This window comes from Crocodylus siamensis, chromosome 4, assembly GCF_052110815.1.
Source record: "Crocodylus siamensis isolate JL-2025a chromosome 4, ASM5211081v1, whole genome shotgun sequence".
NCBI lineage: Eukaryota > Metazoa > Chordata > Crocodylia > Crocodylidae > Crocodylus > Crocodylus siamensis.
In genome coordinates this window covers 198,241,718-198,260,563 of record NC_143398.1, presented here as the reverse complement: position 1 = coordinate 198,260,563, position 18,846 = coordinate 198,241,718, and the positions used below count along the sequence as shown (strand labels likewise).

At 40.0% G+C, this 18,846-nt stretch overlaps 1 long non-coding RNA gene across 1 annotated transcript; it reads left to right on the top strand.

The window, feature by feature from the left end:
• The first annotated feature begins 188 nt into the window (after positions 1-188).
• On the top strand, positions 189-10,017 carry LOC149867402 (uncharacterized). The gene is made up of 4 exons (XR_016441627.1): positions 189-342; positions 1,042-1,105; positions 6,139-6,231; positions 8,766-10,017. It is a non-coding gene; the product is annotated as an uncharacterized LOC149867402 (long non-coding RNA).
• The last annotated feature ends 8,829 nt before the right edge of the window (positions 10,018-18,846 follow it).

Here is an 18,846-nt window from a genome sequence, read left to right as displayed (position 1 = left end):
AAATTATCCTTACACGTTGCAGCAAAATAACTTAGCTCAGTTCTACAGCTGTGTGTTATGCTGATTCCCACTTACTAAACTAATATTTAATTTCCTGTATTAAGTGAAAAGGGATGGATAGATTATTTAAAGGAACTAAAGATACCAATGTACTAAAGCATTCTTATTTTCTGTGTTTACAGAGGCTCCTGAATTATCTGTCTCTTGGCCTATGGTGGTTATCCTTGTAAAACATGGGCTAGCTGAAGAGAGATGTTTTCACACACAATTGGCCACAATGTCCTGTCTTTGTCACAAATGATGAAAAAGCTGGAAAAGGAGGGGATCACTTGGGGCTAGATGGTAAGAATGCAATCTGCCCTGAGTAATAAGCAGTCCACAGCTGTACAGCTCAAGGAATTGAATCGGCTCAGAGCCACAATCTGGTCCCTCCCCTCCTCTAGGGAAATAGGAATCTGTGCCAGCCCTTTAGCTGGTACAGATTAGTTCTTGCTCTGCACTGGCTCAGCTGTGTTGGCTGGGTATTACAGAGGCTGTATCGCAGACTTGGCCCTTTCCCCACCTGTCTGTGGAGGAGAGCAGCTTGCAAAGCCTTTAGAAGCTGCTCTTTCCCCTTCCCTTGTGACTGGAAAATGTGTAGCTCATGTATGTGACCAAAGGGGGTGTCTTATGCTTATTTTATGACAGCCCTTAAGGCCAGATTTTGTCTTTACTTCCCCATTACCTTATACTGGTGCACTGATCTTATCATCCTTTCCATTTATTAGATTTGTAATTTGACTAAACATATTGAATGTCAAATGATCTACATAACCACAGAACCCCCTCACTCACTAGCCCCACTTACAGGAAACAGACTGTACTGAAAATGGGGGCGTAGTGTTAGTGAAGGTTTCTAGAATGTTAGTAGTACTTTTTTATAATCTTGGCACAGCAATTTTGGGAAAGGAAGAGCTCAGTATCACTTTTGGACCTAATACCTACTTAAATTATGCTTCTAAGTCAAAATTCTAAGATTCACTGTGGTTTAACTCACTCCAGACAGTTGGTTACAGCATGCAGAGACAGTCATCAGTCAAAAATTGAACCAAGCTCCCCAAGAACTGTAAGTAAACCCAGAAACAAGTTTTATGCACTGTTAACTCTTTGAGAAGTTAAGGGGTAATAGCAAGGTATGCTGTGCATGTCTCATTGCACAGAAGTGGTGGACCCGTGGAACATGTTATCATCCTGCTTCTGAAAAACACATCTGAAAACAGCTGCCATCTTTTTTCATCAGTGTTGGCTTTGTCTCCCTCTAGGCTAAGTACAGACAGTCAAAAAGCCTGAGGCTGAACTGATTCAGTATTTGCAGGTTAGTCTAAACTGCAAAGATTGAACCAATAGGCAAATGAACAGACATTCACTTTTGATTCAGGAAATGTAGCTACATGCTTGCAGTGGCTCAAGCCAGAAGCCAGGGGGTGGGGAGGTGCTAGAGCATGGCTCTCTGGCACATAGCCAGCATGGGCTGTGTGTTTATTTCCTTTTCCCACTGCCCGCAAGGTCTCTGGGATTTGCAGTCCACAATCACAGCAGCAGGACATTGCAGGGTTGCTCGTCATTTTCTCTTCCTGCTTCCAGGTGCCTTTTGGATTTGTAGTCTACAATTGCAGCCAGCAGTAAGTAAACAAGGCGGGGCAGCTCCATACTCAGGGGAAGGGGAGTTTAAATCCCCTCCATGGCCGCAGACACCAACTGGGTTTGCCTGGGGGGAGCGGGGGCAGCGAGCCAACTCTCACTGCTTTGGCCAGTTAGCAAAGAAGAGGCAGCCCTACTCTCTGGAGCAGACAGCACAGCTCAGCCCAGGGCTGCAAAGCATGCTGGGATTGGGGGGACTCTGATTTAACTTGAACCAGGAAAGGGTCTGGGACATAATTTTCATAAACCAATTTGACCTAAATCAGTTAAGTCTGATACTGTATTCAACCACGTTTATCTTAAGCCAGTTTGAGCCATTTTGAACCTGGCCTATGTGTATTGATCTTCTGTTCTATTACAGGTTTAAACTGGTTTCTCATCACTTAAACTGGTTTGTGTGTAACTTCTGTCCCTAGCCCTATAGAACAAATGTCAGGTCATCATTTAAAGAGGAATTCAAAGTGGATAGATTTGTAGACTCTACAGAATGAGTTATTCCTATAGAAAATTTCTGGGATATCTATAAATAATGAACAATGGTGAGTTCTCAGTCATTTGGGAGACCATTTTTCTGAATACACAAGCTGCATATGTCAATGAAGTATGCCAACAGCCTACCACTTTTTGAGGAGTAAGTCATCAATAATAGAACAGGAGAATATAGGGACAATAAACGGAAGCTGAATAGAGTATAGTTGTGTGCAATGGGATTCATTTCAGTCAGCAAGGTCAGCTGCTGTAACAGTAGAAATCTGTGTTTGTGCTTATATATTCTAGATCGCCTTTATATTTGTTAAAATTTGGGTCAGACTGCAACTTTTTTGTTGCTTAAGTAACCTAAAATATAAAGGATAAGCTATTTTTAGCTAGATGGCAGTTTCTGGATGTGTAAAGCCTGCACAAAATCATGAAAACTTATTCTTTTCTGTTATTATGATGGTTTTTGTTACTTAGGGCATTAATCTAATTTTTCATTTTCAAAATTATTACAATTATGCAACAGCATTTTCTTATTCTCTCTTTTTTTTTTTTTTTTTTTTTACTGTTGCTGATATCCAATTGCATTGTTTCATAAGTATGGATTTAATGAAGAAATACATTTCTGTAACCTACCTTTCAAGTCGCATGCATAGGTTCAGTTGATATTTTAATGTAATATGACTTGAATTACATCCTTTAAACAGTAAAAATTAAATTACACAGTAGTTTTTCTTCATGATTATACTACTTACCACCATTTGCAAGGATATTTGTTCCCTAGTATAGTATGTAAGATATTCGTGTACCATCACAGAATTTTAACATGATTTTGTACTGCCTACCGTATAATGTTTGATCCAAGCATTTCTAATGTAACTAAGGAATATAAGCCCAGAAAATAAAGTTCCAACTCAAATACAATTTTAAACAAAGAAGTATTTAGAGACTCATGGAAAGATCAAATCTAGGCATGTTTCATACAGATTTTGTTCTGCATTATTGACTAGACGTTAAGAATGCTTAGAAGTATACTAGAGCCTGTGATTAGTTTACAGTCTGGAACACTAAATGTAAAAGATACGCTGATTAGACAGTAAGATTCAAAGGAAGCGTGCATGAATTTGAATTTTCATTCATGTGTGTCAAAAGAAATAAGTTGTCCATTAATATAAAAGAACATGAAAGCCCTGAACTTCGCATAAAATATTAAAGCTTGCACAAATCAGAAACCTAGTCCTAAATATTGACCTTTATGGCTCTGTTGATCCTTTGGATTTTCATGAAAGCTAAATAAAACATTTGATGTTTTCCCTTAATGGGCTGTATCTCAGAGTTTCAAACCTCACCTTATTGGGACCTGTGTCTGCTCAGCATCTATATCAGTTCCTGTATTCAGTCTTAACTTTTATGCATCCACTTTTCTACCTGGCACAACATCTGAGGCTTAGTTAAGCCTTTGACAGGGTCATCCACAATCCTGAGCATCCCTCTCTTAAACCATACTAGTTCAACTTCATTTTAGGTAACAAAGACTGAACGGTATTTCCCATCACATCCCCTCAGCAACAGTCCTGTCAGCTGAAAGGGTCCCTGCTAACTGACTCAGGACACTGGCAGCAATTCCATACTTGCCTGCTTCCTAGGACCAGTAATGAGTACAGGGTCCTCTCTGGGGCACAGTCTCATGAAACAGAGGAAAAGGCTCTTCCCTGGTTACTTTCAGTTCCTTAGAAATAGATTTGTTGCTCTTGCCAGCTAGCTCCCACCATGCCTAGTTGTGAAGAAAAATTAGGGAAGCAGAAGAACCTTACTGAATAGTCTGTATAGTTCTCTGTAAGCCAGGTCCTGGGTTATATCAATCCAGGTCCAGCTTCAACAAGGAAGGACCTGAGGGCTATAAATAATAAATTATCATCTAAAATCAGGCAAGACTTTTTTTAAAGATGTGATTGGAGGTCTTTGAGCATGTCAGTGAGGTGGGCAATAACAAGTGTCTGGGGAAGTCTGGCATAGTCTATCAATGGGTGGTCAAATTAATGGGGTCACAAAGATGAACTGGCATCACAGAGACTGGTGCTTCTCCATAGATACAATAGCAATCTGTAGTCTCCCAGGTTCATCAGAATGACTGGGAGTTTGAGTTGTCAGTTTGTTTTCTTCCGCCAAAAAATACAAGGCATGAAGGACTCAGTGGAGTGGATCTGCTGCTGTACTGCATTTGACACAAGAAGAAGAGCCAAAGACCTCCGTATAGCACATAGAATGCATGTGGAAAGAGGAAGAAAGGAATTCCTTTTCCTTCTTGATTGATATGACCCAGGAAGAGGTGATGATCTTCTAGGGTAATTTGTTATTTACAGAAGGGTTTGCCTCTGCTGAGTTTGGTTTTTCCCTTGAGGTTCTTTTGGTTTGGGCTGATCCATTGCAAGAGCTTTTCCAGCTAAGAATTATTCTCAACAGAAATGGTGCTGGCACTTTTTTCTTGTAAAATGAAATAAATCTCCACTAGATGGCAGTGTAACACAGTTTAGCGCCATGAACTTGCTAGCATTTGAAGATCTCAAATGTGTTCTCTCTTCTAAAGCAAGCTTTTAAAAAAACAAATATCCTGAGCTCACAAGGATTTGTAAATTGGATACAAAACCCGGAGTTTGAAGGAAAACCTGCACAAAAAAAAGCTGAGGATTCAGGTAACTTGCAATGGGATACAGAAGCTCTTCACCTCTAGGTCTCTTGTTCAGTGATGGTCCAGCCAATGCTGTCTGAAAACAGTTGCTATTATGTTAGCTCTATGGTGTTACCTTTTTAATTATCTTAGTAAAATTTTTACTGAGCAGTTGTGCCAGCATAACTGGGGTCACCTTCAGGAAGGAGACTAAAGAAGGAATGGACATGTGACACCTAGAGTATTAAATATGACTTAATGAACCTAGCAACTTTAGACAATCACAGAACATTTTGGCCCTGGTCAATACCCACCTAACATTTTCATCTTTGATTATTATCTTTGTATCCCAGAAGATAGAGAATATATGTGCAATCCTGATGTGTAGCGGTAGTGCCTGTGAAAATTAAGTTATACAAAATCCAGAATTTCTGACTTTGATAACTAGCTTCCTTAAAACAACAGTCAAGAGTAAAAGGAAGTGGAAACATGAATTTGGAAGTGAAGAAATCAGATCCTTTTACTGAGTTCTGATCTTTGAAGGTGGGCAGTCATGGTCAGGATGAAGTAAAATATACTGCTCAGTTCTCTGTTTCTTGTTACATTAAATATTAGACTGCCTGGATTGAAAGCTCCTTTCCTTTTTTAAAATTCACATTCATTCATATCTGACACACTGAAAATTAACCTCATATACATTTGGTACAGTGCTTTAAACAACAAACTATTTGTCTTTCATTGTAGTAGTTTTTATTTTCTGCTTTGCGTGTTCTGTTCCAATGCTGACATTTTAGAAGAGCTTATTCAAATGAATGAAAGTCACGGTAAACTATTACTGTGTAACTGAACACGGATTTTCCTGGCACTTGACTTATATTTTGTTACTTGAAAGGTGTCCTCAGATAAACATTATAAATCAGGTAAAGCTGACAGAGGTGACCTGTAGGTTTCTCAGGCTTTCAGCTTTGATGATATACTTGCTTATTTAGCGATAGTGCACTAATATGATTCTCTTACCCTCCAGCAGCAGTTCTAGAGTGGAATAAATGAAGTTCTGCTGAGTTAGCACTGTCCATTTCAAACGATACATGGTTAACTGTTTTAAATCCACCAAACTGCAATGATTTTCAAAAGCTTTAATTGAGTGATTAAAGTGGGCCATTGATTTTTTTCATGCCTCAACCTATATTGTAATTCACATACTTCGTAAAGAAAGTCTTGCACAATCAGATTTAGCCAGGCTTCAAAGCAAGACCTAGGTAATCACCATTGCAAACTTCTTGTATTGTTTTTCCCCTATTAACTTATATTAGGAACCTGGAGAGAAGCTGTGAAACAGCAGACATCCTAAGATGTTGCCTGTGGTGGGACTTTATTAAAGCCAGGTACAGTCATAAACTGCAAAGGTGGGTGAATTCATACAAATTGCTAGAATTTACACTTTGGTCACCCCAACACAGTTCTGTAAAAATGCTGGAATCCCTACAGAGTCATTGCCAAGTCCCTCAAACTGCACTGCAGGGACCATTACTTTCTAGCTGGTGGCGTATACAGCAGCATCATATTGGAGAGAGTAGCAAGGGATTTGTGTGAAAAGTCCTGTGGGCGGTGAGCCATATAATATATAACGTGATCATGGTTCCTTATTTCTGGATAGAGATGAATTATTTTAAAACAGAGCATGCCTTGGGGCCCATTATAAAACCATCAAATGCTAAAATTATATAGCAGGTACTTGTGGCTCCGTCTTGGTTGCAATATGCTTGTATTCCGACACTACTGGGAGAATATGCACTCCACAACTTCAAAACTAAGCTTAAAATGATCATCTCATAATAGCACTGTTGTGGAGCAATGATTATGTTTCTAGTTTTTCTTGGCTCCAATCCTTTTCCTTAATCTTAACTCCTTTGATGTGAATGTGGATTGTTCTGACCATAGGAAAGTACAGTTCTCCTTCAAACATATTGCAATGATATCCCATGTCATGGTTAAATATGATTGGTACTTTACTTTGATAGAAAGCTTGGAAGACTTAAAAGATATTTTTATTGCATCCATACACAGCTTATTGATTGTGTTTTCTCACTCTCTGCTCCTGAATGGCTGGATTTGGAATAACATTCTGAAAAATTGAGTATTGCAACAGTTCCTTCTCTGTCAAACAGTGCACAAGCCATAGTGAAATTCTGAAATAAAGCAAATGTAATAAGAGGTAAATATTTAAGTATTTTCTCATCTTGGAAGCTGACTTATTCATTATGCTCCTACGGGTAGGTTTGGGGGATTTGTACAAATCATGTTAAAATAACGTCCACATGGGGCTCTGGCGGCCTCTCTCACATGTTAAAATAGGAATGCCCAAGCAAACAAAAATAAACGTACAAATTTCCTTAAAGCTGAGGAAGAAAATCAAAATTGTCACTCACAGGAACCTGTCCTGGATACACAAATCTCAGCTCTTCTGCCATAAAAAAATAGATGAGCTTTGTTGTGTCTTGCAACTCAAGAGGTTTAGCTGTATGCACCCAGGGGGAGAGGGAGAACTAAGTATTTTCAAGACTCTTGAAAAAAATCCCCTGCTAGTAACTCACCTATTGTTCTGTACACAAACTTGGATGTAAGCACTTCATTTGTCTCTTGCAATTTAAGATTTTTGTCTTCTGAGGGACAGGATTCAAATGTTAGTCATTATCAGTTCTTGCTGCATTTTGTTTTTTGCGTCACGTCCAGCAGAATTTTGAATCTGACCCTTTCAGTTATACATAGTCAACATGGTCATTATCCAACACTGTTATGGAAACTGAGATACAAGCTATTGGAACCACTACTGTTTTTCAAAGACCAATCATGTTAGTACTGCAGCTGCCAAGTAGTCTGCAAGCAGTAGGTGCACTCACCTACTGTTTTTATTACAGCACATATTATGTTGGCAAGGATCCATCTCTGAAGATAACAACTGATAACTTTGCTAATTTTGCCTATTTTTTCCTTTCCCTTCCTCTTCTCTATGTTTTGGAAAGAAGTCATTTCCCTCTAACTAGTTTTATGATAAACAAGCCCATGCAAAACTTTGGGCTTGCTTTTCATCTAACCTGACCTTAATGCTTAGTCTGAGGTCAAGCTGAGTTGTGGAGAAGCAAATGTGGTTTGTAATGACAGCCAAGGGACCATTACACAGGCAAAGATCATTACCCTAGGGGATTGCCAGGACAAGCCTTATCTGGACACAGAACAAGGCAGCTGTGCTGCTTTGCTCTTCTATTATATCCCCCCACCATGCTGCCAGCTTTATTCTGCCACACACTTGTTACACCAGGTACACATGAGATAAGTCCAGCTGCAATGAAGACACTGTGTACTGTTGTGTAGAGAGCTATATTCTAAGTCAGGTATTGGCAGCCTTTTGCCACTGAAGGATGTTGCTTGCAACCCCGCTCCCCATCTTGGCACCAGGGATCTGCAGATGCTGTGAAGAGAATAGATAGACTAAGGCCCCAGTGACACCTCTTTTACTGCTGTGGTCGGAGCATAGTGCTAATTTTCTGACCTGCCGCCAGCCAAATCCAGTCCTTTCACGGGCTGGATCTGGTCCCAAAGGCTGCAGGTTGCCAACTTCTGTTCTAAGTTGTCTAAGGTAACAAAACTCCAGCGTGGCACGTGGACATAGAATTGCTTATAAAAGTCAGTAAAAGAGAGAAAAAAAATTAATCCAAACAAAAAGACTTCCTGACACAATTAAGAGTATGTGAAGATTATGGCCAGTAAACAAGAGAAATAAGCTGAAAGTCAATGAACCAAAATTTGTGCATCAGAAAATCGATTTAATTGTAAGAAAATGATAAGAGTGCTGCTCATCAGCATTTGGAGGGGCAGTAATAAGCAATCAAGAGAAACACTAGTCAGAAAGGAATGACCTCCTGTATCATGTCTGCCACAGGCACCACCTACTGGGACACAAGGATCCACCACTATGACACTGCTGACCCTTCATTTTCCTGACCCTGGGAGACATCCTAAAGAAGAGTATGTGGATTACACTGCCACTTTCACCAACTTCAGCTAAACTCCAAAACTGCTTGGCATGTGAGACTTCTTGCTGTCAGCCATTCCCTCTTGAACCTTTCGTCAGCTTATTTCTTTTCTTTCCTATTCCTCTTTTAACCTTTCGTTGCAGAAGAGTGTGCCTTAGCTAGACAAGGCTACATCTATTGCTGTGAACCAGTAGCTAGAGAGGCAGCTGAAGGCAAGGTTTTAAGCAGTCTGACACTGACACAAATTTGTAAACTATCATGGTGGCTATATAGACCATGGACTGTGCTTGTTTTTCTCCAGTAGCAAGATTGCAAGTAAGATTTAGCATCAGAAATAGTCACTATTCTGCTTCAAAGAAACAACAGTAGCCTTTAGAAAACACAAAACTCCCCCCCACCAAACCCAAAACTCTCCTTAGAACAACAGCACAAGCCCATCAACTAACCTCTCTTTTTCTCAAAAGATACAGTTATTGCCATCCTCAATGCTACATAAAGGACTGTCAAATAGGGCCCTGTCCCCTTCAGATATTCTCTATAGAGAATAAGGGACCTTGTTAGAATAAATCTCTTACTTACTATTTTAGATTTCCAATGTTTTAATTTTTCCTGCATCATAATAGAACATTTCAAATATTTTAAAGTCAGTTTTTTGCCCTAGTATTAAGCAGGTTGTACCTAAACCCCAAATGAATTTATATTGCTTAATATTGTATAGGGTCATGTGAATGTCTTTGATTCTTTTGGCCTGTTTTTCCCATCAAAATTAGCATGATGATTTCCTTGTCCCTGGCAATATCCCCAACCCCCGCTTCTTAGCCTTGGGCCAAAGGCTCTGCTTTATAGTCTAAAGCTGAGTTAAATACATTGTTCATAGCCAAATTCTCTTTTGTGAATGAGCTGTGGAGCCAGTGAAGTTACATTGGTGCTAAAATGCTCTAAATGAGATCAAGCTTGGGTCCTTGTAATCATGTAAAGTATCTATGAGTTGCACAAAAAATTAAGGACCGTTTACTGCAATCATTCGACTCATGTTCCCTTCCCATTTAGGTCAACACACATTGTGTATGAGAATTGATGATCATATATAATCATTAATCTCAATTTGTGGTCCAGTAGCCAATTTTTTTTCTTGTGGTTACATTGGAAAAGCAATGGAATTACATCAGAGTTACAACAGTGTAATGAGTAGGTTTTAGATTTGTAGACTTGTTTCTCTTATAATTTATAAAAGAATAAATCACTCACTAAAATCAATGGAGTTGATTGTCAGTGGCCTGGGTTTCATGTCTTATACTAAAAATTTAGGATTGTACATTCTGGTTCCTCTTTGAGTTCTTACAAAAGGGAGGATAGAAATGTAAGACGGCACAAGCTTGTATTCATTTCAGAGTTACATGAATGTATCCAAGAGGAAAATGCAGCCCTTTGTCTGAATTTTGACATTAATGGGAATTCTGGAGTTCAAAACCTTTGAAATCAGGCCACATTTTAATGTGTGGATATATGGATTTGCATGCTTACCTTTTGCCACACTTGAAAATTCAAAATATGTATTTTTCCACTGATCTCATTGGGAGTTCTATATATGGATCAAAGGTGTTATATGACCTGTGAATAATGTATTCAATAGTTTATTCTAATCTTCTGAAAAATACGTTATTGTATCCAACCTGATAATCAACGTTTTGAGATACTTTGGGCCCTGTTTTCAATGATACTCTGATGACATATAGATCTATATCTTCTTGACTGCAATCATGCTTGGTTATGTCAGAAAAATAACATCAAGCCTCCTAGGGATTAACACTGTAATGATTTAACAGCTTGGTCCCCAAACTTGGTCCCCAAAAGAATGAGGTCACAAAGAGCAAGTTGTGTCTGTCTCTGGGTTTGTGGTAGCAGTTTCTGTTGACGTAAATCTATTTCCCAGAATACTGTGAACCTTGTGGCAAAAAAATTCATGTTTGTTTCGGAAAAACTGCTTCCGAGTCTGTACATACTATCATGAGAAAAAATTGTTGGATGGCGAGCCTCTACAGCTGAAAATGAGAAGAATATAACCTGGAGAACCAGTCAGAATGATTAGATTGCAGGTTTCCATCCCAAAGAAAAATGGAGACATTGGCAGAGGCCTTGTAAAGGGAGAGCAGTCAGAAAGTGGCACAAACACTCAGTGGCTCAGGTTTTGTGTTCTTCTCGATGGAATAGAAGCCAACAGGCAAAATGTCAATCTGTGAAAATGAAAATGCCTGGCAGTGAGGATCAGAGACCATGGGAGACAATAGGTGTGAAAGGTAGGTGGGGCGGGGGAAGGAATGTTAACCTGGTGATAGACTCTATCTGGTAAGTAGTAGAGGCATTACCTAGGGTTATCAGATGGCAGGCAGGTTATAATGTGTCATAAATCCAATATCTATATTTAGTCCATGATTTTTTTTATACAGTAGATTTATGAAGTGGCATTTCTAGACTCATCTACAAAAGGTGCTTTGTAAATTTCCAGTGAAGCCAAGCATTTCATATGCTTCACAGAAGCAATCAAGTGTGACCTGGAGCTCTTCAACTGAGTGGGCACACATGATACAATTGTCAGTGTACTGAAGAGTGGTAGTGGAGGTGTTTATCTTGCATTTGAAATGCAACTGGTTGATATTAAAGAGGTTCCTGTGCATACAATACTAGATAGTGACTCCAGATGGAAATCTATCAGCAATAAGATGTGGAATAGCTGAGACAGAGATGGAAAAGAGTGTTGGTGTAATCACTCATCCTTGCTTAACTCCAGTTCTAATAGTGAAGGGGCCATTTCTGAACCATTGCTTAGGATGGTTGCTGTCACGTCATTGTGAAGAAGTCTGATGGTAATGGTAACAAATTTTAGCAGGCATCCAAATCTAATCAGGATCTTCCATAAGGCCTCTCTGTTAATTGAACTGAAGGCCTTAGTCAGGTCTGTGAAGGCTATATAATGGTCTTGGTGTTGCTTATGGCACTTCTGCAGGTGTCGTATCTATTGTACTTCTGAGTGGTCTGAAACTGCATTAGAACTCGGGTAGACTCTCCTCAGTGTAGAAAGTAAGTCTACTGAAGAGAAGGCAGGTGAGACTCTTCCCAGCTACAGACAGAGGGCAAAACCGCAATAATCACTGCAATCCAATCTACTGCCTTTCTTGAATATGTTAATAATTCCAGCAACTCTCAAGTCACTATGATGTGTAGCTGGTGAGAGAGGTTTTTTCCACCTTGTTTATAAATTTCAGCTGGTATTCCATTAGAACTACATGATTTGTTGTCCTTCGTCTGCTTAATGACTTTCAAGGTTGCTTGATAAGTTGGTGGATCTCCAAGGTAGTCCTTAACAATGTGTTGTGGAATGACTTTGATGGTATTGTTTTCAACATTACAATCTTGGTTCCAGAGTTCTTGCAAATGTTCCTTCCACTGTACATTGAAGGTGGAGCTGTCCTTAAAAGGGATTGTTCCATGCTTGGACTTCAAAAAACCAGATTATTGTGTGGTTGGTCCCTAGATAGGTTTGGTTGTGCTGAAGAAACTATCTATTATCATAGCTCTCAGCAAACTTTTGGATCTCTTTTACTTTGTTTTCCCACCACTTGTTCTTTTGCTCTCAAATTTTCCTCTAGATCTTGGCTTTAATATGGCAATAAATGTCTTGTTTCTATTTAGGATTGATATCATTCTCCCAGGATTTGCAGGCTCTCCTTTTTCAATCAATGAGAGCTTGAATTTTTCTATCATTCTCACTGAACCAGTTCTGATGTTTCTTTGTCGAGAAGTCCAGCGATTTTTTTTTTTTGCATGCCTCGTGGATGACTTTTTTGAGGGAACTGGGATGAAGGTATTATTAAGCTACCAAATTAGTCTTTTATTTGTAAATCCAGAAGCCTAGAGGTTATGGGAGTTGTTCATCCTATCTCGACTATTCTTCATAATTGTCAACAAACCCTTGTATGCTTGCTTCTCCCTTCTTGCTTTTATACTGCTTCATATACTTTTATTCAAAAACACTTCACAGTGAGGCCACAGTTTTAGATGCTTTCTGGTTATAACAGGCTTGTCCAACATACAGACTGCCATGCAGCCCTCCAAGCTGTTTTCTGAGGCCCAAGGTGCTGCAATGGGAAACAAAGAAAACACTGTACTTTTGTTTCAGGGGGGTGATGTGATACCGCTTCCTGTGAGGTCTTTGAATCTGGCTGTCCAGCCTACTGGGTGATAAAAAGTTCATGATCCGGCCCCACATTCAAAAAGATTGGACACCCCTGGTTTATAATATCTGATATCTGTGAGATATTTGAAAACTTTGATCAACTTCAGGGGGAGATCTTTTCAAATAAGTACTACCACAGAACATGGCTGTAATTTATCAATGCTGTAACCCACTCCTTATCCCCAAAAGTTTATATATTATTTATAGGAACTTAGTTCACTTTTCTGATCATTCTTTAAATGCTCCTAGTGCTAAGAAACCATGCTATGTTGAGTACTGTGTTTTCAATGAATACACTTTGCTAGACTTACAGCATAAAAGAAGTGTATATATGTGTAACCTAGAAAAAAAGGATTCTGTCACCTAAATCCATAGCAAATGAATTACTATGGTGTTATCTGCCAAAGGTTTTAATAGCTTGCATTTCTTGGGCTTATAGTTCTGTTTTTCCAGCATTGTACCACAGTGATGTAAGAGTTGGGTATCAGAGCCCATATGTCTAAAACTCATCTCCTTGCAAGTAAGTATCAAAATAGAAAACACATATCTGCAAGGTAACTTGATTTGAAACACCACCCAAAAGTGAGATTTCCTAAGGGGAAGGCTTTCTGTCTGCATCCAGCCCTGATCCTCTACTGTCAGGCATCCATCATAGACACGAAGTATGGACTAATACTTATCCACTGAGTCCTGGACTAAGGTCATCAATTTATTTTATTTTTGTAAGCAAGATTTTGCTGACAACACTATTTATAGCAGTGCAAAGTACTATTATTAACATTATAATCCTAGTTTCAGTAAGTGGTAGGCGCTCTGATCTGACAGTTTCAGCAAAGATGTAAAGGACTGAGGCACATGCAGAGTGCATTACAACTAGTTCTTCTGAAAGTGTTTGGCAGGGGATTATGGGACATCTTGTATTACAGCTCCTTATGCTGTGTATTGGCTATGGAAAGAAGAGGCATTCAGTCTTCTCTAATCAACAGCAGCGTTCACAAGCATTAAATTCACTCAGTAACATAACTGATTTATATCAGTTTGTCTGTAGTGCTGCTGACTGATATCTGACTGACAGTCCTAGATGCTGAATTAATCTCACTTCAGAACAAGGACAGCACAAATGTTAGTATTAATGTCTCATAACTTCTTTCCTGTGCTTCAACCCTGATCAAAAGACTCTCCTTTGGCCTATCTCTGCTGTTTCAGTTGGCCATTTGTGCTGAGACTGCTACTAAAAGTGCTGAGATTGCTAAAGAAAACATACATTTTAAGGGGATTTGTTTGATATGGACACTTAGCATATCTGGACTGAGGCCACAGGCCATACAAATGGAGATGCACCGATTTATAGTAGCTGGGAAACATTTTTTGACATGTTCATTTCACATAAATGACAGCTATCATCACATAAGATGTTACCAAACTATCCATGACTTGAAAAAACCTAAGAGACTTGCTGCTAATCTCCTGAACTATTAGATGTCCAGGCTTATTTTACTAAGCAATGTATCACCTGAAATACCTTGAAACATTGCATGTTGCATGGGTTACCAGTTAAAAAACATGGAATAGTTTTCTTTAGCTCTTGCATTATGTTCAGAGATGGTTCTTTAAAAATACCTAACATGAATTTTGATGCAACAGTTCAAATGTATAAAGTTAACTATGTACATCAGCACTTAGCGCAAAAATTCAGAAAAACTTCCCTAGTGACTTAGTAATTAAACTCATATATATATTCTAATATTATAAAAGCCTTAATCTGCCTGTTTGTCTGTCCATAACACTTTATTTGTGCTCTGATTGATTGACAACCAATCAGAGTGTGAATAAGCATTCAGACAAGAGGTAGTGGTGCGACAGAGGGCCACCATGATGGCAGGGACATGGGATGGAGCGAGAGCCTTGCCCCCCCCCACTCCCTAGAGGTGGTGGCAATGAAGTGGACAGAACGGGGGCGGGGGGGCCGAGGCCAGCAACACTGGCCCCAACCCCCACCCCCGCTCCCTGTAGGTGGTGACGATGGAGTGGAGGAGGGAGCAAGGCTGGCCACCCTTGCTCCTTGGAGGTGGTGGTGGCACTGGCAGTGGCGGCATGGGGAGTGGGAGAGTGGGGTCAGGACACCGTGGGGTGGAGGGTTTGGGCCCACCCTTCCCCCCCTCCCCTCCCCTCCATCATCACTGCCTGTCGGGCCAAAATGACTGAGGTGGGGGGAGGAGTGCTTCCCCCCGTGCCTACCATGGTGGCAACAGTAGGAGGAGGGGAGGAGTGGGCCCAATGTCGGGAGGAACGAACCCGAGCAGGGGGAGAAGCCGGCCCACCGTGGCAGTGCGGGGGAGTAGCAGGCCCGGCCTGGCCTGGCCTGATGCAGCAGTGGCAGGGGGAGGGGAGAAGCAGGCCTCTTTCCCCCCTTGGGCCTGGGCCTACTCCTCTCCCCCCCCCATCAGCCCTGAGCCCGCTCCTCCTGTCCCACTGCCATCACTGGGTCAGACTGGGCCTACTGCTCCCCACCCCTGCTGCAACAGACGACCTCTTCCCACCCTTGGACCCAGTCCTCCACGCATCAGGCCCAGACCCAATCCTCCCTTCCCCCTGCCGCTGTGGTGGGGGAGGGGGAGGGGGGAACAGGCCCAGCCCCCAAGCAGCAGAAGGGAAGGGGGAAGCAGTCCCAAACAGGGGAAAGGGGCACAGGGCTCTGTCCCCACCTGCTCCCCTCCTCCTCTGTTATTCTTGATAGGCAATTGGCTAGTGTGTGTGTGTGTGTGTGTGTGTGTGTGTGTGTGTGTGTAAAGTTTAAGCCCATACTTTCAAGTCTTTAAAAAAATTAATCCTGTAAACTCTTTGGGACAGGAAACTCTCTTTATTTTTAAATTACTCTACACTTAGCACACATTTGCTACTATATACATAAAGAATAATTATTGTTTTGTACCCAGTTACACGTAGCTTACCACTTTGTATGGCTTCCTTGTATTAGTGAGTTGCATTACATTATATGTTATCTTCTGGACACAGGTAGATCTTTCTGGCAGGCTGTCTGGAAAACTATATTGACTCTACTCTTCTAATACTTGTTATCTTCTTTCCATGCACCAGACTAGTCACTTTTTCCCAATATTGAATAATTTAATTTGATATTAGAGTTATACATGCTTGATTGTGCATTTCTGGAGCTTGAGTTATTATGGTCCTTGGTGGTTGAAAGCTCTCAGCTTTCAGACAATAAAATTCATAAATGTACTCAAGGTACATATTGAAACAATTCCTACCTCTCTTCAAATACACCCTGTTATGTTTTATTGCTTCAGTATCTGTAATGTTTTGCTTATTTGTATTCAGACACAGAGTGACTTTAGTACTGTTTACTGCTGGGTATAGAAATCATGTGTATTTTTTTCTCTTGCTCTTTAGTGGGTTTATGTATACATGTGACTATGGGTTTCTTTTTTTCTTTCTTCTTTTTACCCTTGGCAGTATGCAATGTACATTCATTGACAGCAGTAAATATATTTCTGTGTTATACCTGTTCTGTGGTCTAGAGAGTAACTTTCAGATTTATCCCTGGTTTGTTTCATTTTAGTGGTGGCTGCCTAATTTTAAAGTGGGTTTGGATTTGTATCTGGAGCATACATACTGTGTTTTCTAGTGATCCCTGGCCATTTGGTGTATAGGATTTTCAATACCAATTTCCCAAGTCACTTTAAGAAACTAGAAAGCAGATTCCAGTGAATGGAGGTCAGTGTAATGTTTTTAGCCACTTCTTAGCTTGTTTATACAAATCCATTTGGTCCAGAAAGTAAAGCACTAGAGCTTTCTATTTTCAGTACATACCACTGTCATGCAGAGAAATATACAGTGCTTGGATATAAGGAGAATTTTATTCTCTTGATATAGAATAATAATTTTACTAGGTATTTTATGAAAATTCTCTTTTATACCCTATATTTTCTGGTTTGAAAAGAAGGTACTCTGTTCTGAATGGAAATTGAAATGTGAAAAAAGGCAAGAAAAGGGCTCTATTTGACTGCATGGAGTGTAATTCAGAGTATAATTTCACCTTCAGTGGACACGTCTTTGATCTGGCCTAAGTTTACTCTGGTGTAAGATACTCTGGAGTAAGTACTTTCAGGCAGATGTCTACACATGCTTCAAACTAGTTTCAAGTGTTAATGTGTGGACAATCCAGGGGTTAAAAGTTCCCAGAGTTGCCTAAAATTAATGTGCAAGGCTCTCACAGTGTTAGCTAAGCCCTGACATCAAAGGGAACAAGTTTTAAATCAGAATACAACATTATACCTTGCACAGATTTTAGAAAAAACACCTATTTTGCTAATGAAGTTTATTGTAGCACACAGGAAAAATTGCCGGAGTAGGGGACTTGAAGAGGTCCTGGTGAGGTTCTTTATTTAGAACGTGGGTCTGTACAGCACTCTGTGTGAGCACATGGTGCTCTATAGAGCTCAGCACCACTAGATGGTCTTATGTAGAGGACTACTAATGTCTGCATCTTTGTTTTCAGAGACACTTGGACCTGTGAGCTCTTGCACCTTTTTGCCATATTGAGAATAGCATTCCTGGTCCTGTTACCTCTGTCTCTTGCTCCCAAAGCCTCAGTGAGCAGTCCCATTCTGCCTGTGCCAGCCACTCCCGTTCAACCTGTTTCCATTCTGTCTACTACCACAGAAGTCCAAGTCCCTTCTCTGAGTTTTAGATATAAAGTCATCTAAAACGTGAGCCCTTTTTTTTTTGCTGCAGTGCACACATGTAGAGACTAGGAGTTCAGACCTCAAAGTGTCTGCAATGTGATATACACAAAAACAGAATCCTATTATAACTTTTATGTTATAATAGCACAAATGGCAACTTTTAACATTTTTGGTATGTCATTCCCATTCATTTTTTTCATTTGTTTTCAACACCAGCTATTTGAAGGTAACAGGTGAGAAATTATGAAAGAAACAACAGATTATATTATGGTCAGCTATTATTCATCTTATTTATAAAAAAGTAATCATTTAACCTCTTCCTGGTAAAGCTGGGGAAGGGATCTCTTCTACATGTTGGGGCACTGTATCTTTAATGCAGGCTGGGCAAATCATGAACATAAAAATGTTGGAGGATATTGAGTAGAAATGATTCATTGTATTCAAAGCCATTGGAGATGTCATTGAATGATACTGGACACTTCTTGACCTGGGCTTCAGTCAGGACAGTTTTGACCAGAAATTTTAGAAAGAAATCGGGAATTATTTTTTGCTGGGTCACATATCAAAAAATGGAGGTGTTTAGAGACATTGTCTATTCTGGATTGTCAGAAACAGTCTTAGGGAGACAGTCTAGCACAGGGGCAGGCAATTATTTCAGGTAGAGGGTCGCTTACTGAGTTTTGGCAAGCCATCAAGGGCCACATGACAGGCAGCCAGGGGCAGCTAAATATTAATTTTCTAAATTTTTTAGGGGCCCTGCCAGATAGAATGGCCTGGTGGGCCACATTTTGCCCACCCCTGATCTAGCAGGTAGATGGCAGGTGACATGGTCAAAGGTGCACGATTCTATAATTTATCATGTATTTGCTATTTAACAAATGATTTATGTCAATGTGTGCATCTGTATGCATACATATAGACAAATATATTATAATATTTCATTGATCATATAATGGAGGAAAATTTAATTTGCCATTTCACTTGTTGACTAATCAAGTATGCCATATCTTCTTTATAAGTGTTTTAAACTCTTCTAATTTTGAGTGT